Source organism: Pelobates fuscus, chromosome 7 (genome assembly GCF_036172605.1).
Source record: "Pelobates fuscus isolate aPelFus1 chromosome 7, aPelFus1.pri, whole genome shotgun sequence".
In the NCBI taxonomy this organism is placed as follows: Eukaryota; Metazoa; Chordata; class Amphibia; order Anura; family Pelobatidae; genus Pelobates; species Pelobates fuscus.
This window is the reverse complement of record NC_086323.1, coordinates 104,776,359-104,802,772: the sequence shown is the minus strand read 5'-3', so window position 1 is coordinate 104,802,772 and position 26,414 is coordinate 104,776,359.

The window sequence follows — 26,414 nt, the reverse complement described above, 5'->3', positions numbered from 1 at the left end:
ATATCAATATATTATGGCTTGGCATGAGCAATTGGTTTTAGTACCAATTTAATGGTTGGGCTCCTGTTTTTTATGTTTTCACAGGTTGATTCTGTGCTGTTGGTGCTGTATAAAGATCCTCACTTCTTCCCAAGACTTCACCACGTTGGCTGGAGATCTATGGATTTTGCTGTGACGGACTCCCTGTTTTTGACGCTTAGTAATTTGTTGATGGTTTAGTCCCAGTTAACAGATGGTTCCTGATCCGGCTGGATTTCGGGATGGTTTGATCTGCTGAGTTCTGGACTGTTTTGGTTTGGCATCACATCTCCAAAGAAAGAGGAAGTGTGTGAGGTGGTGCTGACTATTATACTGGGACTTGGTATGGGAGTGGTCTATCACGATGGTTACCCTTATTTCTTACTGTTTGTATTCTTTGCTGCTATTGGTGGACAGTAAAGAAAGGGTTAAGCAATACTCGCCTCCGTGTCTTTCATAAAATCATGACTTTTCGTCATGAAATAGCAAAATCATGTAATTGTTAATATGAAATTACATAGAAATGCATCATTGCTTAACATATTTGCAGCAGACAACAATACATTCCTCCACTCATACACATTTTGACTACACTTGTGGTCAAAGGCCCAATACATTATTCATATGTGAAATGAATGGTATGTGTATAATAATTTCATGCAGCATTCCACCAATTGCTAATACACACAGAAAGGTCAACCGGGTTACAAATATTGGCCTTCAATCACAGCACTATGCGATTTATTATTTAACAATCCACATAATGTGCTCACTGGTCGCCTCTCTATTGTGGCTAGCTGCCAGTTAGAGCTGGCACAGGGCCCCTCTATTACAGCTCTGCTAGACAATGCCAATTTCAATAGATATGACATGCTTGCCAATTTCCTCTACATTTAACCTTCAGCTGATGGATGTTGCTACTCTCCTTCATACAAGGCTATAGATTTATACAGCTCAGTTGTTACAGTTTGGCCTTCTGTAGGCAATGTAGCAGTTTGAAAGCATTTAAAAATCATAGTGTAAAGCAATATATTAAAGTACAAAAAAAAACATGTTTTATAACACTTGCTTTTACAGGAGAAAACACTAACCCTTTCATCACGGACATAGGAAGCAGAGCAACAGGTGGGCAGGTAACTTTATGTTGGGTAAGGAGGGCTTGATCCCCCACCCCAGTCATGTCCAAGTTAAAGTACAGCTGTCATCTAATTTTGTTTAATTTGTTTAAAGTTTATTACATTTAACAGAACTTAATAAGATTCAGTGCACTCACTCATCTACTAAACAGCAACTTCAAATCTCACAGATTTTATTAGTTTTTCAAATAAATATATATGAAACCAGGGGGCTGCACTCACTTTATCCTTAACAACTAGAATGTGTTTTTTTTTTTTTTTTTAAAAACCTAATAAAATCTGTGAGCTTTAAAGTTGCTGTTTAGTAGATGAGTGAGTTAACTGGATGTTATGTAGTGTACAAATTGTCCCCAGCAGCACCCCATTCATGTATGTTAAGGTGAGTGAAGCCCCCTGGTTTCATATATATATTTGGGAGTCTGGGCCAACTCCTTCGTTTTGCACCCCTATATAACCCCTATGTGTGTCTCTTTCTACCTCCAGCCCCTCTGTGTGCCTCTTTGTCTCCACCACTCTGTATGTTTCTTTCTCCCCCTCAGTGCTCCTATGTGTCTCTCTCCCCCCCTCTGCCTCTTTCCCTTCCTCCCCGTGTGTCTCTCTCCTTTCTCCCCCTCCCCCTGTTTGTCTCTTCCTCTGCATTTCTCTTCCCCTCTGTCTCTTTCTCCCCGCTTTCCCTGTGTCTCTCTTTCCCCCACATCTCTCTTCCCCTCTGTCTCTTACTCCCCCCTCCACCATCTCTCTATTCCCCCTTTTTCTCCCACTGTGTCTCACTCTTCCCCCTCTGTCTCTTTCTCCCTCCTTTCCCTGTGTCACTCTCTCTCCCCCTTCTGTCTCTTCTCTTTCCCTCTCCCTGTGTCTTTCTCTATTCTCCCACTGTCTCTTTCTTCCCTCTTCCCCTGTGTCTCTCTATTCCCCCTCTCTGTGTCTTTCTCCCCCTCCCTTTGTGTCTCTCTATTATCTTTCTGTCTTTTTCTTCCCCCTCCCATATACCTAAATAAGTCAGAGGGGGCAGGCGGCGTTCCACGCTCAGGGCCGGACTGGCCCACCGGGATACCGGGAAATTTCCCGGTGGGCCGCGGCACCTGGGGGGCTGGAGATAGAAAGGGAGCCCTGCTGCACAAGAATATCGCGGCCACCGGCCGCATGTCGGTGCCGCCGGGTGGCCGGTCCGGCGGCACACTATGAGGTGATTACTCACCTTGCGGCCGGCGGCCCCCATCTCCTGTGCTGACAGCTATGCTGCTGTCAGTATCAGTGAGTGTGCCGGGCGGCCGCCTTACCGGTCCGGCGGCACACTCACTGATACTGACAGCAGCATAGCTGTCAGCACAGGAGGACTGAGGGAGGGGGCGGAGCTAACTACCAAGCTCCCTCGCGGTTCCCATAATTCCCAGCATCTACACATCATAGAGTAGTGATTACTCTATGATGTGTAGATGCTGGGAATTATGGGAACCGCGAGGGAGCTTGGTAGTTAGCTCCACCCCCTCCCTCAGTCCTCCTGTAAAAAGGTCAGAAGGGGAAGGGGGGGGGCAAATAGAGAGGAGGGGGGGGGGACAAATAGAGAGGGGGGGCAAATAGAGGGGAATGGGGGGGACAAAGAGGGGAAAGGGGAGGCAAATAGAGGGGAAGGGGGGGAAATAGAGGGGAGGGGGCAAATAGAGGGGGGGAGACAAATAGAGGGGAAGGGGGAGAGACAAATAGAGGGGAAAGGGGGCAAATAGAGGGGAAGGGGGGCAAATAGAGGGGAGGGGGGAGACAAATAGAGGGGAAGGGGGAGAGACAAATAGAGGGGAAGGGAGAGAGACAAATAGAGGGGAAAGGGGGCAAATAGAGGGGAAGGGGGGGCAAATAGAGGGGAGGGGGGAGACAAATAGAGGGGAAGGGGGAGAGACAAATAGAGGGGAAGGGGGGCAAATAGAGGGGAAGGGGGGCAAGTAGAGGGGAAGGGGGACAAATAGAAGGGAAGGGGGGGCAAATAGAGGGGAAGGGGGGAGACAAATAGAGGGGAAGGGGGGAGACAAATAGAGGGGAGGGGGGAGACAAATAGAGGGGAAGGGGGAGAGACAAATAGAGGGGAAAGGGGTCAAATAGAGGGGAAGGGGGGGCAAATAGAGGGGAGGGGGAGACAAATAGAGGGGAAGGGGGAGAGACAAATAGAGGGGAAGGGGGGCAAATAGAGGGGAAGGGGGGCAAATAGAGGGGAAGGGGGGAAATAGAGGGGAAGGGGGGAGGGAAATAGAGGGGAAGGGGGGAGACAAATAGAGGGGAAGGGGGGGGAAATAGAGGGGAAGGGGGGAAATAGAGGGGAAGGGGGGAGGCAAATAGAGGGGAAGGGGGGAGACAAATAGAGGGGAAGGGGGAGAGACAAATAGAGGGGAAGGGGGAGAGACAAATAGAGGGGAAAGGGGGCAAATAGAGGGGAAGGGGGGCAAATAGAGGGGAGGGGGAGACAAATAGAGGGGAAGGGGGAGAGACAAATAGAGGGGAAGGGGGGGGCAAATAGAGGGGAATGGGGAGGCAAATAGAGGGGAAGGGGGGGACAAATAGAAGGGGGGCAAATAGAGGGGAAGGGGGGAGGCAAATAGAGGCGAAGGGGGGAGACAAATGGGGGGGAGACAAATGGGGGGGAGACAAATAGAGGGGAAGGGGGGGAGGCAAATAGAGGGGAAGGGGGAGACAAATAGAGGGGATGGGGGAGACAAATAGAGGGGAAGGGGGAGCAAATAAAGGGGAATGGGGGAGGCAAATAGAGGGGAAGGGGGAGACACAAATAGAGGGGATGGGGGAGACAAATAGAGGGGAAGGGGGGGCAAATAAAGAGGAAGGGGGGGCAAATAATAGAGGGGAAGGATGGGGACAAATAGAGGGGAAGGAGGGGGACAAATAGAGGGGAAGGGGGGAGAGAAATAGAGGGGAAGAGGGGGCAAATGGAGGGGAAGGGCGGGAGACAAATAGAGGGGTAATAGAAACACAGGGGAAGGGGGGACACAGAGACTGAGGGGTAATAGAAAGACACCAGGTTGGGGGACGACGACAAAGAGACAGAGGGGTAATAGAGAGACAGGGGATGGGGGGACAAAGAGGGGTAATAGAGACAGAGGGGTAATAGAGAGACAGGGGATGGGGGGACAAAGAGGGGTAATAGAGACAGAGGGGTAATAGAGAGACATAGGGGTTGGGTGGACAAAGAGAGGGGTATTAGAGAGACACAGGAGAAGGGGGGACACAGAGACAGATGGGGTAATAGAGAGACACAGGGGATGGGGGTACAAAGAGACAGATGGGTAAGAGAGAGACACATGGAGGAGATGGGAAAGAGAGACACAGGGAGGAGATGGGGAAGAGAGACACAGTGAAGGTTTGTTGGGGGGGACAAAGAGACATACAGTAGGGAAGGGGAACAGAGGCTGGAGAAGGGTAAAAATAAACACACAGGGACTGGGATGAAGTAAAAGATGCACAAGGGTTGCTGTAAGAGGAAAAAAAGGAGGCAATTGGAGACAAGATACACTAAACAAGGTAAAGGTAATAGACGTAAATTGATGTGATCCTGACAGTAATACACACATATATATATATATATATATATATATATATATATATATATATATGTGTGTGTATTACTGTCAGGATCACATATGCATGTATATTGATGTGTGTATTAGTAACCTATAATTAAGCTTATAATATTTACACATATAGTAATATACATTTATATATGCATAATACACACATAAATGTCATATATGTGTGTATGTGTGTAATGAGCACGTATTGGCCCTGTCTTGTTGCTAGTTGCATACTCATGCACAATAACATATTCAAAGTGAAGAGCGCACCTATAGAACTTCAAAATTAACCAGATCACTTCATTTTTTTTAGTTGTGCAACTGCAGACATTCAGCATTTCAGTACCATTACTAAAATGTCCTTAATAGGCCAAAGTAGTTGTACTGAAACATTGATTACATGCAAATGTACGTCTACTTAAAATAAAGGCGCTCTTTTGTTTATTTTGAAGCCCTATATGCGTTGCTTCGTTGGAGTAAGAGCTTTCCATTTCAAGTTATTTTTTCACCCTCTATATCAGCACACTATGCTGGCGCGACGCATTATTGGGCTGGCATAGAATTTTTTTCCGGGGCTGATTTTAGTTCCCAGTCCGGCCCTGTCCACGCTAGTGCCGCCAGTGTGGGTTGCCGCCTAGCCGGTCCGCAGGCACACTCACTAATGCTGACAGCTGTGAGCTGTCAGCATAGGAGGACTGAAGGAGGGGGCATGTCTCTCTATCATGCTCCCTCGCGGTTCCCACAATTCCCAGCACAGTATGATGTGGCTGTGCTGGGAATTGTGAGAACTGTGAGGCAGGGGCAGATCCAGAACCTGATCTCGGGAGGGGCACTTGTAGATTATTTAAAGAAATGATCCAGGCACAATAACCACTACAGCTCAATGTAGTGGTTATGGTGCCAGTTGTGCCAGGATTCCCTCCCAGAGTAAGTAATGAAACCGTTTAAGAACAGTTTGACAACTTACCTGGGGTCTGCTGGGATATGAGGCTTTAGTAGGGCATAGGAGCAGTGGTGTGTGTGAGTGGTGCAGTGTGTATAAAAGATGCAGTGTGTGTGTGTGGGGGGGGGGGTGCAGTGTGTGAGGAGGACAGTGTGTGAGCAGTGTGTGTGTGACGGTTGCAGTGTGTATGTGTGTGTGTGTGTGAGGGCGGCAGTTTATGCAGGGCCGGACTGGCCCACCGGGATACCAGGAAATTTCCTGGTGGGCTGTCGGCACCTGGGGCTGGACAGACAGCTGGCTGTGCTGGCGGCCACAGTGGAGAGCTCGCTACTGGCTGTTCTTGCGGCCGCAGGGGGAGCTGACTGTTCTGGCTCTGCTCCCCCGCCCTCGTGCGCTACTTAATGAGACCGGGGTGGAATATGACGCCAGAACAGCCAGGAGCCAGCTCCCCCTGCGGCCAAGCGGGAATTATGTGAGCGCTGAACGCTGAAAAAGTGTTTGATCGATTAAATTGGAAGTACATGCAATTGACACTCACCAAAATGGGCATTCCCCTATCGTTCATAACCAGCATTCTGGCCCTCTATCAGAACCCATCGGCAAAAATATTTAGCACAGGCTTCCTCTCTTCCCGCTCGCCATTCGCAACAGGGCTGCCCCCTTTCCCACTCATATTCATTCTCTGCCTAGAGTCCCTGATATGACATATAAAACAAAATACAGTTATCCAGGGTATATCCACACCAAATGGCTAACAAAAGCTGGCATTGTTTGCAGATGATACTCTCCTGTATATAACCAATCCGACACAGTCCATTCCGCAGTTACTTGACCTACTAGCTAAATATAGTGAAGTATCCTATTACAAAAACAACACAGCGTAAACACAAGCTCTCCCTATCCTATTACCGCACATGACATCACAACTGGAAAGCACAAATGCATTCGACTGGAGAAAGAAGTCGCTCTCCTACTTCGGGATAGACTCACTAAATCAATACACACTCTACCACAAGAGAATCACATCGCTTTGATCCAAAAACGCAAAACACAAATAACAACATGGGAAAAAGTAGAGATATCATGGCTAGGATGCATAAACTCTATAGAAATAATGATACTACCGCATTTATTATACCTGTTTAGAACCATTCCTATAGAGCTGCCGACCCGCCTACAGAGCTGCCGATTGGAAGAGATTCCAATCTGTTATAAATGCCCATGTATGGAAAAGGAACCCCCCCCCCCCCCCCCCCCCCGGACTATCACATAAAATGATGGGCCTCCATCACAGACTGGGCGGCTTAGGTCTGCTGGACGTTCAGTTCTAATACAGGGCACCCTTGCTGGCACGGGGAATGAGACTAAGAGCATCCACTGGTGAACCGACCCCTATCTGGCTCACCTTTGAGAACGCTTGCCTAAACCCCATACACATACTCCATGCTCTGTGGGTGCTCCCCGACTCCCCCAGACAGACTGACCGTAATGAGTACACAAACACTTCTGCAGGCCTGGAGGTCCTTGGCCCCGGAGGTATTAGACCCCAGGGCATTACTTAAACTGGCCATACAAGAGAATTTCTCCCTCCCCACCAGGGACCTTTTTTCTTTATCTGAGAGTCGAGAGTCAAGGTGAAGGGACAACATCACGCCCCAGCGTCTACTGCCCACAGCACTTACTGACCTTCCGCACCGTAAAACCTGCTATGAAAATTATAAAATACCCCTCTCTGTCTCATTAGAGATATCTTTGCCAGAAGCATAAGGAATCAAGGTGAAAGGTCAGTGTAGGACCCACCTGAGAGGATTGCCTTGACGTGGCAGCCGGGCATTCCCTCCAATGGCCATTGGAGTAACTAAATACCATTTGTTTAAAATATACATTGGGATTTAGGAGAGAGTGCAGGTAACTTTTTTCCTTTGGTTTTTAATTATTAAAGGAACACTATAGTCACCTGAACAACTTTAGCTTAATGAAGCAGTTTTGGAGTATAGAACTCATTGCCAAATCCTCTGCCATTTAGGAGTTAAATCCCTTTGTTTATGAGCCCTAGTCACACCTCCCTGCATGTGACATGCACAGCCTTCCATAAACACTTCCTGTAAAGAGAGCCCTATTTAGGCTTTCTTTATTGCAAGTTCTGTTTAATTAAGATTTGCTTATCCCCTGCTATGTTAATAGCTTGCTAGACCCTGCAAGAGCCTCCTGTATGTGATTAAAGTTCAATTTAGAGATTGAGATACAGTTATTTAAGGTAAATTACATCAGTTTGAAAGTAAAACCAGTTTCCTGGCTAATCATGGCAGCATCACTTATGGGTAGCTCCGCCCCAATCAGGAACAGGACAGGAAAAAATCAATTAATCTGGACCAGACTGGGGTATAAAAGGTCCCTCCTCCTTCCATCCCACAGTCTTTTTTCCTGTCCTTTCAGGACACACAGGATATTTTTTTTGGGCCACCTTCCCATGTGTACCATGGGCCTCTGTCATGCCTTAACTATGGTATCCTCTTACTTCCTGGTTCCACGGAGCCTAGCCACACCCCTTTATGACACGGTCTCCTTATTTAATCCGACCGCACCAGCTGATCGACGCTGGATTATTGAACTACGTTCCGTACTCACGAACCGGCTACAACTTCGTTGTGAAAGCCTTCTGTTACCGGACCGGACTGGAAGACACTTCAAGTTCCCTTCACCTCTCCTCATCCACGACTAAAGCTGAACTCTCTTCACTTATGATAACCGCCTCTGAGGAGATCTCGGGAACCAGTGTTCTATGTGCCGGAAGCTAAGTAAAACCTCTGTGATAAGCGTTACATCTCAAAGCCGTTATTTCCTGTCTCCAAAGTCCTTCTATAAAACAACCCAGTTACAGCTATCTTCAACTCATTCACTATACAAGTTAGCTGCATCTGTCTTGCTTCAGTTAAATGCTATGGAACAGCTATTGTAACTTCTTATCACCTAATTCGTTAATACTACTAAGAGACTCTTTCTGATACAGTGCCTGTAATTGTGGACTTCAGTTATCGTTTACTACTTAAAGCTACAGTGTCTGTAATTGTGGACTTCAGTTATCGTTTACTACTTAAAGCTACAGTGCCTGTAATTGTGGACTTCAGTTATCGTTTACTACTTAAAGCTACAGTGCCTCTAATTGTGGACTTCAGTTATCGTTTACTACTTAAAGTTACAGTGCCTGTAATTGTGGACTTCAGTTATCGTTTACTACTTAAAGCTACAGTGCCTGTAATTGTGGACTTCAGTTATCGTTTACTACTTAAAGCTACAGTGCCTGTAATTGTGGACTTCAGTTATCGTTTACTACTTAAAGCTACAGTACCTGTAATTTGGACTTAACGTCACAATATCTTCTACTTTTTATAATAAATATTCAAACTATAAGAAATCTGCAGTTGTGTTCCTTCATAACAAATGTTTAAACGTGACAGCCTCTAGATGAAGTTCAGTCTCTCTTCATCTGAAGAACTCAGTAAACAGCCTGCACAGGCAGGACTAACTGAGTTTAGTACAGATTAGCATCTGTACCATTATGGGAGAAATTATACATTAAGTTCTATATTATGATGTGGGGTCGGCTGTTGCCTTAAAAATTCCCCTTATGGCATCAAACCCCCCTGATCTGAGGGCAGAGATTTGGAGAAGCTAGGGTAAGTCTGTGTCTTAATATTGTTACAGACGAATTGTGAAGTCAATATTTATTTATGGGGGTTATCTTCCTATTAATTTACCTGCCAGCTCTTTGTTGTAGTCCTTACCTGTGTCAGTCTTCTTATTCTGTGTCATTCTGGCGTGCAGAGGCAGAGTTTCTTCCGATCCTGGCTCTTCTGTGTTCGGATTTCCGGCGCATGCGCAGTAACGGCGGCGGCCGGCGAACTATCCGCGTATGCGCAAACTAGTTCGCGCTTAAAGGTATATCGCGCCAAAAATAAAAAATTTTAAATTTCAATCGGAAATGATTCTATCTTCTTATCTGGTCATCTGGTGATAAGGAAAGCTGCCTTTTACTTCCAGATTCTGTTTGAAGGTAAATTTCCTATTCAATCTTGTAAAAAATGTTTTGTTTTGTTTTTGTTTTTTTCTCTCTTCTTTTTTTTTTTTCTTAAATCTTTCAGTATTAAGTAGATTTTATTATTCTAGATGGCTTCTCCCTCTGCCTCAAGATCTCGCTCTAGAAGACATAGGTGAGCCGCATTAATTCTTTGTAATTTATTATAAGGGGGGAAAAGAGTGCCATGACAGGCCTATAATATATTGTATATCGGCCTCTATTTCAGCCCAGAAAAATCTCAAGAGAATTCTCCCAGAAAATATAGAGAGAAATCTAATAGATGTGCAAACTGCAACCAAGTGGCTCCTCCTGGAAATAATTTGTGCAGAGCTTGCCTGGCGGAAGCAGCGAATGAATGGGATAAGAAAAGTTCCCCACAGGCTGACTTAAAGAAATGGATATCAGAAGCAATTGCAGAAGGCTTCAAATCCTCAAGTAAGATGACTCTTTCTAAGCGTCCCAGAGTGGAAAGTTATGTAGAATCGGAGGAAGAATCTGATATGATGGAAGAATATTCAGAGGAAGAAGATGATGAGAGTGACTCAAAATCCCTGGATTCCAGGTCTGTGGATAAATTAGTTTATCTTATCAGAGAAACCTTAAGAATTCCTGAAGAGAGCATTCCTGAAGAGAGCAGGGAAAGAAAGGAGTCTGACAGATATTTTGAAGATCTTAAGTCTAACAGACCCACTTTTCCAGTTCATTCGACTATCAAGGAGGTCATACATGAAGAATGGAATAGACCTGAGAGAAAGGTTACTTTAAAAAGTAAAACTCCCAGATTATATCCGTATGCACCTGAGGACTGCAAATCATGGATTTCTGTTCATAAAATTGATGCAGCAGTAATTCATATGGTGAAAAGAACGACTCTTCCCATAGACTCAATGGCATATTTAAGAGAGCCAATGTAAAAACGATTGGACGCTAACCTTATCAAGGCATACCTGGCCCTGGGATCAGCATTACATCCAGCCATTGCCCTAACCACCTTGTCCAGAGCTCTTAAAATATGGATTGATAATCTAGAAGAGGATATTACTAGAGGAGTCCGTAGAGAACACCTGATGGAGGGCTTTAAAGATTTAAAACTAGCCACAGTATTCTGTTCTGAAGCTTCCCTGGATGTTGCCAAGATGGTAGCAAAAAGTATGGCGCTGTCTGTAGCCTCTAGGAGAGCATTATGGCTTCACTCTTGGGGTGCAGATTACGCCTCTAAGACCTCTCTATGTGCGCTCCCTTTTCAAGGTGACCTGCTGTTTGGCAAAATCCTGGAAGATGCAATCCATAAAGCAGCTGATGGGAGAAAGGCTTTTCTTCCACAAGGGAAAAGAAGATTTAGTGCTTCTTACTGGAAGGATAAAAAATTCCGAGATCGATCCTTTCGAGATAGCAGAGCATACAGACCCGGAAGAGAATATTCCAGGAATTCTAACTGGAGAAGCTATCAGTCTACTACATCAAAACCGGTTAGAGGAAGAGGATCTAGACCAGCAAATAAAAACTTCTGAACGTTTGCTGGCCCAGCCAGATGTTATAGGAGGCAGACTTCGCTTCTTTTATCCGGTTTGGGCCAAAAGTATTCAAGATACTTGGGTTCTTTCTATCCTTATGCAAGGATACAAGATAGAATTCAAAGGATTCCCTTCTCAAAACACCTTTATCCGTTCCAGAGTTGCAAAAGGAAGAAAAGAAGTTGCTCTGAACGACATTATTTCTCAACTTCGACAGAGCCAGGTCACAGAGAAAGTACCTCACGGAGAACGTTACAGAAGCCACTATTCTAAGATATTTTTGGCACCAAAACCTCAGGGGAAATGGCGTCTAATTCTGGACCTAAAAGGTCTGAATACATATTTGATTCCAAAAACATTCAAGATGGAGTCTATTACCACAATCCTGCCCAATATAAAGACAGGGAACTGGATGACTTCTATCGATCTCAAAGACGCCTACTATCAGATACCTATTCACATCAGTCATCGCCGGTTTCTGAGGTTTTGGATTTCGGGGAATCACTACCAGTTCAAGGGACTTCCCTTCAGCTTAAGTTTGGCCCCCAGAACGTTCTCAAAGATTCTAATTTCACTTGTGGCCGCTTCACTTCACTTGACAGCTTTATCATTATCTGGACGATTTTCTGATCATAGGTCCATCCAGTCAGATAGTGATGTTATAGAATAATTAAAACCCTTATTAAATTTCCCATTAACTTCATTAACTTCCTATATGACAGATTTTCCTAACAGCATTTAGAATATTAGAAAGAGAATGTATTTTCTAGAAGGATATGAGCAACACCGGAATTGTCAAGTTCCTGTAGTATGAAACATTGTATACCATAGTTAGATCATGAGAACTGTACTAATGAAATGTCCATTCACTAAAAAGCCTTGAACCTGACCTCGAATCTAACAGCACTAACTACTCAAAATGGCGCCTAAAGCCCCCCTCCCATCGAGTAAAGCCTCGTGCTAGCAGAATGGCGTCTGAGCCATCGTGTCCACTCCCGTGTCTAAGATGACGCCACCTCTCGGTGGGAGGACATTTAGCCAGCCACTTAGAACCTAAGCCAATTAATAATATTGATGGGTGGGTATTGACTTAACCACTTAACACCTAATCCAATTAATAATGTTTATTTGTTGTTATCTTGATATTCTTTGATGATGTAATATTGCTCTTATAAGGGTCTGCGAGCACGCTTTTTAACCAGATGCCATAAAATTTTCTCGAAGTTCTTTTAACCTGAACTCCGTGTGTCAGTGTGAATTTACTTCTGCGTATACGCAATTTAATCATCTCTAATTTGGACAGGAACAGATAGTCATTCAAACTTATTTGTTTGCTTAAAAGAATCTATATCAGTGAATCTCCACACGTCTATAACCGTCAAATACCTTCAAGAACATGGTTGGCTGATAAATCCCAAAAAGAGTTCATTGGTGCCTTCTCAGAGGATGATATTCCTGGGAGCAAATATAGACACGGTGAATGGCCTGGTATCGCTGTCTACAGGAAGGAAAGAACGAATTGTGAAGAAAATTAGAAGCCTGCATCAGAAATCCTACATCTCAGCAAGAGACTTTATGAGCCTATTAGGGTCTCTTACTTCCACGATAGGCCTAGTAAAATGGGCCCAGTGGAGGATGCGACCTATTCAGAGGCAGTTTCTCTTACAGTTCAAGGCAAAAACCGGCAATTGGGATCAGAAGATTTGTTTACTCCTGAGGATTTTGAAAGATCTGTATTGGTGGACAAAAGAAGCAAACCTCTTTCGTGGCTTTCCGCTGGAAGAACCGGTTTGGATGACTATAACAACAGATGCCAGCCTACTGGGATAGGGAGCACACTTGAACAACTCATGGATTCAAGAAACATGGTCATGGAAGGAGTCAAAACTTCACTCAAATTTTAGAGAAATGAGAGCGGTTCTCAGGGCATTAAAGGGGTTCTGTCCTCTCTTGAGGAATGCCTGGGTGAAAATACATAGAAACAACAGAGCAGTGGCTTCTTACATAAATCATCAGGGAGGCACTCGAAGCTATTCTCTTCTGATGGAATTGTCTCCGATAATGAGGTTTGCGCAACTACATTTACAAGGCTTGAAAGCGGTTTATCTTCCGGGGCCAGAAAATTTATTGACAGACTATCTCAGCAGAACAAGGATTCTCCAAGGAGAATGGAAACTGTACCCAGATTTATTTCACTTGATCACCCTACGGTGGGGAGTACCTCAGATCGATCTGATGGCATCATACAACAATTCTCAGGTAAAAAGGTTTTACTCTCTACATGCGGATCATCGAGCAGAAGGAAAGGATGCCCTGTCTCTTCCATGGAAATTCGATCTGGGGTACGCATTCCCTCCCCTACCAATGATTTACAGACTGCTGAGAAAGATATGGAAGGAAGATCTCAAGGTCATTGCCATCTTCCCAAATTGGCCTCGCAGACCTTGGTTTCCCCTCCTGAACAAAATGAGCCTGGAACCTCCTTGGCCTCTTCCTCACAGACCAGACATCCTGACTCAGGGATCGGCTGTTCATCCCAACCCCAGCCAGCTGAAATTGGGGGCATGGCTCTTGAAAAGGAGACTACTAGCTCAAGGGATCTCAGAAGCTGTTGTGAATACTCTCCTTAAATCCAGAAAAGTATTAACTTCATCTTGCTACCATAAAATATGGGAAGTTTGGGGGGCGGGGCTTGAACGCCAAGCAGCATGGCCGCATGAACCGTGCGCTCCGACCGAGAACTCACTGTAAACTACGATATTGCTATCTTTCCCCCGGCAATTAAGCTGATCTAACACATCGGAGTGCCGGCACCCCGATTCTCGATACGGGCAGATAACAAGCCCCCCCCCCGGAGAAGTTAAGCCCGACAGTCGGGAGAGAGTGTGGGAGGCGCGGCCGATCTCCCAGCTACCAGACCGGCTGGAAAATGCTAAAGCTACTGGACACCCCGTTCCCCCCCCAGCCGGTGGGGGTCATCCCGGCACAAACCAGCTACAAGTGGAATTTATTCACTAACCAGCCTCAGATGCAAACACCTAGCAGTGTAAACGAAGCCAAGATAGTGGCGGCTGACTCTGCAGCAGTGACATACAGCCTGCAAAAGCCACTGGAACAGCGACTGGACGACCTCTTTTGCAGTTTCTGGCAAAAACTGCAGAACAGAAGGGATCGTACTCTAGCAGCGACACAAAGACAAGCAGAGCTCAGATTCTCATCCCCTGTCAAGCTACACCATGCGGCAGGTGACCAACGGAAACGGCCAAGAGTACCCAAAAGTGCAAGGCCAGCAAAGGAAAAGCTAGGTCCGGCAAAACCCAAAGCCCGCTGCCAACCGTCCATGCAGAGAACCAGGAGAGGGAACTCCAAGCCTCCAAACCCACCCACCCGGAAGCAAACACAAGCAAGGCAAAGGATGAAAGCCAGAGCTGGCGGACCGCAACTACAACTCCGCTCCCCCGAAAATGGCGGATTGGGAGCCTCTCGGGTAACGGACCCGAACGGAACCAGGCAGAACCATGGCAGAGCATGGAGATCACCCACACGAGCCCAGAGCAGATGGAGAGCGGCAAAGAGGGACTTGGGATTGTGTTGCCATGCTCACCCAGTGTCCGGCATAGGCTGAACAAGCTGCCTCTTCAGTATGCCTACTCCATGCTTAAAGTGCAAGGACTAAAATAACATTACCTTCTGCCATATGTTTATCCCTATGTCAATTTCCTGCTTCCCTCCATCGAGATGTGTGCTAGCATATTTATACTGTGCAAGTCCTCACGTATACCCGAATAGCTGGCACCCCAGGCTAGTATTTAGATAGAAGCAGTGGCGTACTAAGGGGGGGGCGGCCCGCCCCGGGTGCCACTGACTAGGGGGGTGCCATGACTTCCAGTGTCATGTGTCACCCCCCATCATTACGCTGCGCACAGCAGCAGCACCTTTGCGGCCAAACACCGGCGGGACTTCCTTCTTTATGAGGAGGAGGAGCGTTGCGGGCCGCGGCGTCGCGCAACGTGATGACGTGCGCAGCGCCGTCAGTCCGCCTTCACGGATATTCAGCGGAAGGATCCATTTCCGGGCGGTGAGGCACCCAGTGGTCGGACTCGACGGGCAAGCAAGGCATCATCAAAATGTAAGTATAAAGTAGTTATTTTATGTCTGGGGCTGAATTAATTAAAGGGGGGGTGTATTAATTAGAGGGGGGGTGTATTAATTAGAGGGGGGTGTATTAATTAGAGGGGGGGTGGATTCATTAAAGGGGGGGTGTATTAATTAAAGGGGGGGTGTATTAATTAGAGGGGGTGGATTCTTTAAAGGGGGGTGCATTAATTAGAGGGGGGTGTATTAATTAGAGGGGTGTATTAATTAAAGGGGGTGTATTAATTAAAGGGGGGTGTATTAATTAAAGGGGGGTGTATTAATTAGAGGGGTGTATTAATTAGAGGGGGTGTATTAATTAGAGGGGGTGTATTAATTAGAGGGGGTGTATTAATTAGAGGGGGGTGTATTAATTAGAGGGGGTGTATTAATTAGAGGGAGGTGTATTAATTAGAGGGGGTGGATTAATTAGAGGGGGTGGATTAATTAGAGGGGGTGGATTAATTAAAGGGGGGTGTATTAATTAGAGGGGTGTATTAATTAGAGGGGTGGATTAATTAAAGGGGGTGGATTAATTAAAGGGGGGTTTATTAATTGGAGGGGGGTGGATTAATTAGAGGGGGTGGATTAATTAGAGGGGGGTGTATTAATTAAAGGGGTGTTGTATTAATTAGACGGGGTGTATTAATTAGAGGGGGTGGATTAATTAGAGGGGGTGGATTAATTAGAGGGGTGGATTAATTAGAGGGGGTGTATTAATTAGAGGGGTGTATTAATTAAAGGGGGTGGATTAATTAAAGGGGGTGTATTAATTAGAGGGGGTGTATTAATTAGAGGGGTGTATTAATTAGAGGGGTGTATTAATTAAAGGGGGGTGTATTAATTAGAGGGGGTTTATTAATTAGAGGGGGTGGATTAATTAGAGGGGGGTAATTAATTAGAGGGGTGTATTAATTAGAGGGGAGTGTATTAATTAGAGGGGGTGTATTAATTAGAGGGGGTGTATTAATTAGAGGGGGTTTATTCATTAGAGGGGGTGGATTAATTAGAGGGGGTTTATTAATTAGAGGGGGGTGGATTAATTAGAGGGGGTGGATTAATTAGAGGGGGTGGATTAAGTAGAGGGGGTGTATTAATTAGAGGGGTGGATTAATTAGAGGGGGTGGATTAATTAGAGGGGGGTGTATTAATTAGAGGGGGTGTATTAATTAGAGGGGGGTGTATTAATTAGAGGGGGGTGTATTAATTAGAGGGGGTGGATTAATTAGAGAGGGGGTGGATTAATTAGAGGGGGTGGATTAATTAGAGGGGGTGGATTAATTAGAGGGGGTGGATTAATTAAAGAGTGGTTGTGGATTAATTAAAGAGGGGTTGTGGATTAATTAAAGGGGATGTGGATTAATTAAAGGGGATATGGATTAATTAAAGAGGGTGCAGCACGGGGGAAGTTTATTTAGAGGGGGTATGTTTAATTAAAGGGGGGGTGCAGGTTGTTTTTTTATTAAGGGGGTTGCAGTATTTTATTTATTAAGGGAGGATGTGCACTGCAGATTTTTGTTTTTATTAAGGGGGTGTGCAGGGTTTTTATTAAGGGGGGTGCATGTTTTTTTGTTAGGGGGGTTGTGAAAGTTTTTGTTTTTATTAAGGGGGTGTGCAGGGTTTTTATTAAGAGTTTGCATGATTTTTTTAATTAAGGGGGGTTGTGCAGGTTTTTGGTTTTTTTAAGGGGATGTGCAGCTTTTTTTTTTAATTAAGGGGGATGTGCAGGGTTTTTTATGTGAGGGAGTGTATGAAATTTATGTGATCGGGGTGCTGGGTTTTTATGTATACGGAGTGTATGAAATTTATGTGATCAGTGTGCAGGTTTTTTATATGAAGGGCGAAGGGCAGGGGTTTTCTAGAAGGGGCGAGACCAGGGGCTTTGTAGAAAGGGGCAGGGGAGGAGTTTTCTAGAAGTTTCTCACCAGCCCCTTTCTACAAAAGCACTTGTCTTCCCCCTTCTACAAAAATGGCGCATTTATACAAAACCCCTCCCCTGGCCCCCTTCTACAAAACCTCTGCCCTAGCCGCTACATCTTTTGAACTCAAATCCCTTTCCTATGCTATTTCTAAGGATCCGCTCAATAAAGTGGTGTGGGTGCCAGGTCCCTTTAGTTTTAACCCTGCAGCTGAAAACATATGTTTCACTGAGGGTTAATCCAGCCTCTAGTGGCTGTCTCACTGACAGCCGCTAGAGGCGCTTCCGCAATTCTCACTGTAAAACTCACCGTGAGAAGACGCTGGACGTCCATAGGAAAGCATTGAGTAATGCTTTCCTATGGGTAGTTTGAATGCACATGCGGCTCTTGCTGCGCATGCGCATTCGGATCTAACGTCGGCAGGGGGAGGAGAGGTCACCAGCGCCGAGGGAGCCCGACGTTGGAGAAAGGTAAGTGGCTGAATGGGTTTTAAGGGGTGACCTCTTCTCCCCTGCCGACGTCAGCTCCCGAGTGGAGCCGAATGCGGCAAGAAATGCGCGCACATTCAAACAGTCCATAGGAAAGCAAAACATTGTGGGTGTTTTCTTACATTTTTATTATGGGGGGGGGGGGTGCCACACTCAGGGTCCGCCCCGGGTGCCAAATGCTCTAGGTACGCCCCTGGATAGAAGTACTAAAGTACCACCAAAACCTCATGTAGGCATACAATATAGATCAGCACGCAGCACATGCCATAATCAACATGTTGGCATGGACTAAGACCGGTAATCTCACTACTAACAGCACTTAGCTGAACTTACCTTTAAAATAAGCCTAACCTCAGCACACTACTAAGCTAGTCTAGCCAACACCGCTCGATACACACGCTGTTTAAGTTTAGCTGGTTTTCTACTAAGCATTTTTGCCTTAATCCCGCTTTAAAAGCCTGTTTTATCATTTATTTCATTCTAACCATCCACGTGTCAAAGTTTTTTTTTTTTTGAATAGGATACTTCCTTATACCGTCCTGACATGTCTGATAAGCCTGTTATATTACTGTTTAGACACATTGAACAAGCATGTGACTACACAAGTTAACCTAAAAATGTATGAAGTGATTAACTATCGAGCTCTCTCTATAATCTACAAGTGAAATATATGTCATCCTGTATATGTTTGCTATAAAAAATGTGTACGACCATCTCATACCACGACATTATACACTCCTGTACGTTAATGCATTGCTTGTCAACACTGTCGGGGTGCTGCAAGCATATTGTTTTTCCTATATAAACACTTGTTATTGCTAAACTGGCTGAATCATACACTTAGCTTACCTAAATGCCCAACGGTAATCACTCTCATATCACACACAGCATGCAAACTAGCAAACACAGTGTTACAGAAGCATTAGTTTTAATTGTGTACCTTTAAGTACTATTTTCACCTTTCAGACCTATTTGCAGCCGTTCGTATGGTTCAGCACGAATCCTTTGTGTAAACGTATAGGTGGCTGCCATTTCGGGACTTTGCACGTGTTCGCGGCCATCTTACGTGCGAACAGCGGTGTTTGCCAGCAATCGTCTGGAACTGAAAACGGAGACGCAAACAGGCAAACACCGCTGCGACCTCCAGGATAACGCAACTTCGTGCTGGACCTACCGAACGGCCCACCGTTCGGTAGGATGATTACCCTTCGCATGGGGAGTACAGCGACCCCCGGGATAACCATGGATGGCAACGGGTTCGTGGAGTTTTTACGTACGAACGGAGACCGACCGCAAGGCCAAAACGTGTGGAACTATTTTCGGCTAGAAAGTCTGTGCGGTCAGTCAAAACTTTGGAAACCCATAACTCCCGAACCGTTCATCTGAACGGGCTGGTTTTCGGATATGTTGCTCCCCTGAACAAGATCTATACAGTGGTGTAGGATTTAAATGGGTACCCCCTGGTTTTGGGGTACACCCAGAACTTGGTCGAAAATATGAACAGTATAATTGGTTTAACTGTTTATCTGAGGGGAGGTGATGTGTGGGTTGCACCAAATGTGTGATTGGTGATTTTATGCCTCCCCCTGGGAGTGTCCTGTTTGCATGTAACCACACTAAAAAGCAGGCTGGGCATCCCAAACCTCAGTTCTTGTTTGACCCTCAAATCGCAGCCTTCACTCGTTTTGTGGGCAGAAGGGTATCCTAGCTGTGCTACAGCTAGTGGGATTATTCTACATTTACAGGACTCGTATGGAATACTATGGAAAGCAGCATCTCCCCTCTTCAGCAATAGGAATCCAGATTACTAAGCGGTCCAGCTCTCAGCAAGACTAAGGGTAACCGTAACACACAGCAGCACTGTTCATGCCAGCAATAGACATGTAATCGCCTAGCATTGATGTTTCCTATTAGTTTACAGTTATATTTTAAAGTTGCACTGAACTCCCAAATGTATACGCTACTTAAGAACCTAAACCGCTGCAATTTTGTTATCTGCAACCTAAAAAAAAACCTGACATTTGATTGCCACAACATGTAATGCAAATGTTCATTGATGTACCTTGATGTCGCTGTTGTGGCACACCAAGGCGTAATGTTATTTCTTGCGCACACCAAAATAAAGAATTAAAAAAAATAAAAATAAAAATATGGGAAGTTTTTCATTCCTGGTCTCAAGATAATGATGTAGATTTTCTTCAGCCATCTAACGTCAACATTCAAAATTTTCTTCATACAGGTCTGGAGAAGGGGCTGAGTCTTAGTACTCTGAAAGTCCAATCATCGGCTTTATCTGCTCTCTGCAACAAGTCATGGGCATCAGATCCTCTAATTGCTAGATTCTTTAAAGCAACCATGCGTATAAGACCTCCAAATAGGAATTACTCTCCTCCGTGGAATTTACCGATGGTACTGGAGGGTATTGTCTGAAAACCCCTTTGACCCATTATATGAGCTGGGTATTGTCTTACTAACATATAAGACCTTGTTTCTGGTGGCTATAACTACTGCAAAACGCATGTCTGAAATTCCTGCATTTTCCTGCGATGAAAATCACTTTCAGGTGTTCCACGACAGGGTGGTCTTGAGCAGGGCCAGATTAACAGCGCAGTGGGCCTGGTGCTGACAATTATGATGGGCCTAATAACAGAATCATATCGACCAAAAACACTAAAACAACCATACCTCCCAAGCGTTATGTATCTGATGGAGATGGTGCTGGAAAGAAAGAAAACAGCAGCTATAAGAAAACACATACCCTATGCTAATCTCTCTCTAATTTATCTTTTCATCTTTCAAGTAAATCCATAACCCCTAACAGCAGTGTCCAGTCAAGCAGGAAGTCGATGGGCTGGGTAAAAGGGTGTGCCACTGACACAAATCACGTAACCTGCCAAAAGGGGAAAACATGCCCAAAAAGAGGACATGTCTGCCCAAAGAATTAGAAGGCCAGCCTGTCATGAATGTATGTCAGGCTGCCTGCCAATCATGCAGCTGGCCAACTAAGGGCATACTATGCAGACAGCACCCTGAGCTTGGCATAAATGCATCTAATGATGCGCTCGCTCAACGCTTTCTAAGGACTGTCCCCTAGCACTCGCTGGTCCACTTGTCTCCTTACCTTCTGGGACAGAGAAAAGCTGTATGTAGTGAGTGTAGAAGAAAGGGAACATGCCACAGTGTTAGAGAGACCAAAGTCAGCATTACCTTAAAGGATCACTATAGGGTCAGGAACACAAACATGAATTCCTGACCCTATAGTGTTAACACCACCATCTAGCCCCCCTGGGCCCCTCATGCCTCCATAAATATAGTAAAAATCTTACTGTATTCAAGCCTGAAGCTGTAACTCTGCATGCATGCTCAGAAAAACAAGCAGTCTGCTGACATCATCAGAAGAGGTAGCCTGATCCAATCATAGTGCTTCACCATTGGATTGGCTGAGACTGACAAAAAGGCAGTTCAGGGGCAGAGCCAGCATGATTCAAACACAGCCCTGGCCAATCAGCATCTCCTCATAGAGATGAATTGAATAAATGAATCTCTATGAGGAAAGTTCAGTGTCTGCATGCAGAGGGAGGAGACACTGAATGTTTGGATGCATTTTAGGCAGCCATGACCCAGGAAGATCTCTAACAGCCATCTAAGGAGTGGCCAGTGAAGTTATCACTAGGCTGTAATGTAAAGATTGCATTTTCTCTGAAAAGACAGTGTTTATAGCAAAAAGCCTAACGGTAATGATTCTACTCACCAGAACAAATTTCAGCCAGTCCACAAAGGTTTTGTTCCCATACATCCCTCTTAAGTTTCCATACTTAAGTAAGAGTATGTGAAAAGTAGTGTGGGTTGCCACCTTTCTTGGAAAAACATATTGGCCTTACTAATTTGCATAATTAAATATGTATGGGTGACATCACATGATGTAAATCACACGGAGTGACATAAGAGAAAATGCTGTAAAATCACCAAAAAACAACTTAGTTTGATTCTGCTGTATAGATGGATTCCTCCCAGTGCCCCCACGTGTCGATTACTCCAGGTCTCAGTGTTCCTATGTATCAGTGTCTCAGTGCCCCATGTCTCCCAGTGACCCCTAGTGTCGTGTCCCCAGGTCTCCCAGTGACCCTATGTATCACAGTGTCCCTATGTATCACAGTGTCTCAATGCCCCATGTCTCCCTGTGTCCTCCAGTATTCCCATGTGTCTAAGTCCCCATGTATGTGTCACTAGGACACTAGGAAGACGGGGAGACCTGGGGACACGGGGAGACACTGGGAGACTAGGGGACACTGGCTGGGACAAATGGGGACACTGGGAAAATAGGGGACACTTAATGACATGGGGGCACTGATACTAGAGACACTGGCTGGGGGACATGGGGACATTGAGACATGGGGCAGTGGGAGACATGGGGACACTGAGACACCAGGGCCACAGACACTAGGGACACTAGCTTGGACACATGGGGACATTGAGGCACTGGGAGACATGGAGGCACTAGGAGACATGGGGACAGTGAGACACTGGGAGACTAGGGGTCACTGGGAGACTAGGGTGCACTGAGGCACCAGGGACACTGGCTGGGAGACATGGGGAAACTGAGAGACATGGGGACACTGGGAGACATGGGGACACTGGGAGACATGGGGACACTGTGTCCACATGTGTCTGTGTCATAATGTCTCCCAATGTCCCTTAGTGTCTCAGTGTCTGCCATAATGTCTCCCAGTGTCCCTTAGTGTCTCAGTGTATGTCTCCTTGCAGTCTTTCCCCCATCCCTTACTTCCCTGAGCTGTAGGCTGTCTCTGCAGGGTGGGAGTTGCTGTCTGGACTCTCAGTAGCTGCACCCCTGCAGATCAGTGAGTATAGATAGGCAGGGAGGGAGATGCCGGAACTTCCTATCACTGCCTCTTTCCACACACAGTGACCCCTACTGGCCAGTGCTGGTATTGCATAGTAATCTCTTGTTTATACTGAGAAAAATAACAGCATTTGTATTGCCAATATCACTGCAATATTGGCACCAGCCAGTCAGCCTCAAATACTGTCTGTGCCAATAAAATAAAAGTCAGGTGGAATCCCTAAGAGTAGTGTGTGGAAAAAAAAAATGTAAAAAAAAAATTAAAATATTTTTTTTTTTTTTTAAATCAATGGGCCTATTCCATGGACCTGGGCCTGGAGCTGCAGCTCCTTCAGCCCCTATGTTAATCCGGCCCTGGTCTTGAGACCTAGACAAGAGTTTCTGCCGAAAGTAGTCTTGAATTTCCACATCTTACAGGAAATTGTTATTCCTTCCTTTTATCCATCTCCTTCTACTCCAGAGGAAGTGAAACTTCATCAATTGGACGTCAGACAGTGCCTACTCAAGTACATAGAAGTTTCTAATCAATTTCAGAAGTCTCAACAGGGGCTCTAGCAACATCTTGGCAAATTGGGCAGAAGTTCCATCTGACGTCATCTGTAAGGCAGCTACGTGGTCTTCTCCTCTTACTTTCATCAAACACTACAAACTGGATTTGGTATCTTCCTCTACGGCTTTTGGTAGAGGCGTTCTGTCCTCTGTGGAATCTAACTAAATTAAACTTTTTCAGCATAATCTGGTTTGGAGTATTTGTTATTTAGGATTTTCCCACCCTATGGTGAAGCTTGGGTATTACCCATAAGTGATGCTGCCATGATTAGCCAGGAATACAGAAAATGTTATCATACTTACCGTAATTTTCTTTTCCTGGCTATTATTCATGGCAGCATCAGCAACCCCCCCCCCTCCCCCCTGAAGATTATTTTAAGCTTTGGAACTCGACTGTGGGATGGAAGGAGGAGGGACCTTTTATACCCCAGTCTGGTCCAGATTAATTGATTTTTTCCTGTCCTGTTCCTGATTGGGGCGGTGCTACCCATAAGTGATGCTGCCATGAATAATAGCCAGGAAAAGAAAATTACGGTAAGTATGATAACATTTTCTGTATTTTTTTCATGCAGGGTCTGTCAGTCATAGCCAGGGGAGGTGTGGCTAGGGCTGCATAAACAGAAACAAAACGATTTAACTCCTAAATGACAGTGAATTGAGCAGTGAAATTGCAGGAGAATGATCTATACACTAAAACTGCTTAATTTAGCTAAAGTAATTTAGGTGACTATAGTGTTCCTTTAAGATACAAATATGGTTCAGGCACTCCAAGATCCAGAAATGGCAAATTTATTGAAGCCCAGAGTAACACGTTTCGACCTTGTGATATTTGACAAATACGGCAAGGTCGAAACATTGTGTTACTTTGGGCTTCAATAAATTTGCCATTTCTGGATCTTGGAGTGCCTGAACCATTTTGTATTGTATGCTATTGCCATTGAAACCTGGTGATTGGTCCTGGTTTGGTTGCACCGTGGCTCAGATTGATGGGATCGAGTGCAGTTCCTTATTTTTTTTGGAAAGGGTTAATTATTAAGATGTCTGAAAGGCGAGAAAGCTCATTGAGAGTGATGTATTAAATGGTTACTCCAAGTACCATGGACACTTCAGAGTAATCTGTATATGTAGCGTTTTGCTATTAAACCATATTAATATACTGCAAATTAAAATTACATCTAGCAATCAATCTTCCATCAGGATTAGTGATGTACCGAACTGTTCGCCAGCGAATAGTTCCCGGCGATCATAGCGTGTTCGCGTTCGCCACGGCGGGCGAACACATGCGCGGTTCGATCCGCCCCCTATTCGTCATCATTGAGTAAACTTTGACCCTGTGCCTCACAGTCAGCAGACACATTCCAGCCAATCAGCAGCAGACCCTCCCTTCCAGACCCTCCCACCTCCTGTACAGCATCCATTTTAGATTCATTCTGAAACTGCATTCTTAGATAGTGTAGCTGCTGCTCATTTGATAGGGAAATGTATAGCTAGGCTAGTGTATTCAGTGTCCACTACAGTCCTGAAGGACTCATCTGATCTCTGCTGTAAGGATAGCACCCCAAAAAGCCCTTTTTAGGGCTAGAACTGATACCGGAGAAACTGACGGAAGCCAAGCACAGAGAGATGGACACAGGTTTCTTCAGGAAGGAAGAGATTCTTTATTGGATCACCGATCGGGACTCAGAGGGACTAGCGTCACCAAAATACAGCAAAGTCTGAGTACTGAATACATAGAGTACATTCCTTATATAGCACTGTAGCTCCTCCCACAATTAACTACACCCACACATACCCTTAACCTATTTAATAAATAGAGTCTAAACTCATCCATCCGGTCTAACCACGTGGCTCATCTGATACAAAGGAGAGGGACGCGTAATTCCAGTTCTTACATTCCTGCACCTGGTCAGTACAGTGATAACAGTATCTTAGCTACGTGTAATTAACTAACTGATACTACAAACACATATACATACATATGCCTTGTGGCAATCTTAGCCTGCTAAACTTGTATTTTACTGGAATTACATCACATTCCCCCCTTTGATGCCTCTGATATTTCACAATTACTTGAGGCATCACTTAACCTTGGTTTGCATATACCTCAGGTTACCATGAACCAGACCAGACTTATCTTATGATGTGAATCTTTTAACACTCATCTTCCTGCATTGGTTCTCCTTGATCTAGAGCCTTATACTTATATATCGCCATTATCTGTGCAGCAGCCTTCCTCTCTGCTATACTTCCTATCAGGCTTTGCACAGACCTAACTACTAAGGGTATAAGACACGGTAGGAGTAGACACAACAGTAAAATCAGTAGGACTCCACCTACCACTGCCTTAAGCCCTCCAAACCACTCATACCAGCTACCAAACCAACTACTTGGATTGTACCCTTTCCATACCTGAGTAGGCACATGCACTAGTTTAACCATATGGCTAGTAAGCTCAGCTATTGCTTGCCCTTCGTCATCTATTTGAAGACAGCAATTGCTCAGGTTAAACTTCCCACATACACCTCCCTCTACTGCCAAAAGGTAATCCAAGGCTAATCTATTTTGGTACACTGCTGTCCTCATCCTGGTATTATGCTTCGCTAGAAGATTGAGTGCTTGTGAGGTCTCATTAGTAATAATCTCAACCACCGCCTGTAATCTTATAATACGGTTGAGCATATAAATTGGGGTTCTATAACCAAAGGTACCATCTTCTGCCCACGTGGCTGGCCCATAATAATCTATGATACGCTGGGGAGGCCATTCATTATCTTCCCAGGTGCCTATCTCTAAGGGTCCCCTTTTCTTCCTATGATTCACATCATACACTTTAACACCTAAAGTCTCACCTGTTTCAATCGGTAACAAGAAGAAGGATGGTTTGAGCATACCCAACACACATGCCCCTTCCCAGTCCTGTGGCAACTCCGAATAGGCTTTCTTACCACAGATCCAGTACAAATTTGCTGGGGCTCTCCAGGTAGATGTGATGGATAAATCAAACCACACATCCTTTAAACTGGCATATCTAGCAAACGGGTTAGATGGTTCTGAGACATTTGAAGCCGACCACCAAGTTGTATTTTTAGTATCATCATCATAAGCTTTTTGCCCTAGACAAGTTAATTCTCCTACAGAAGTATTATACATTATTCCTTTCCTTGCTATGCAAACATAACCTATGATGGAGGTCTTTAATCTC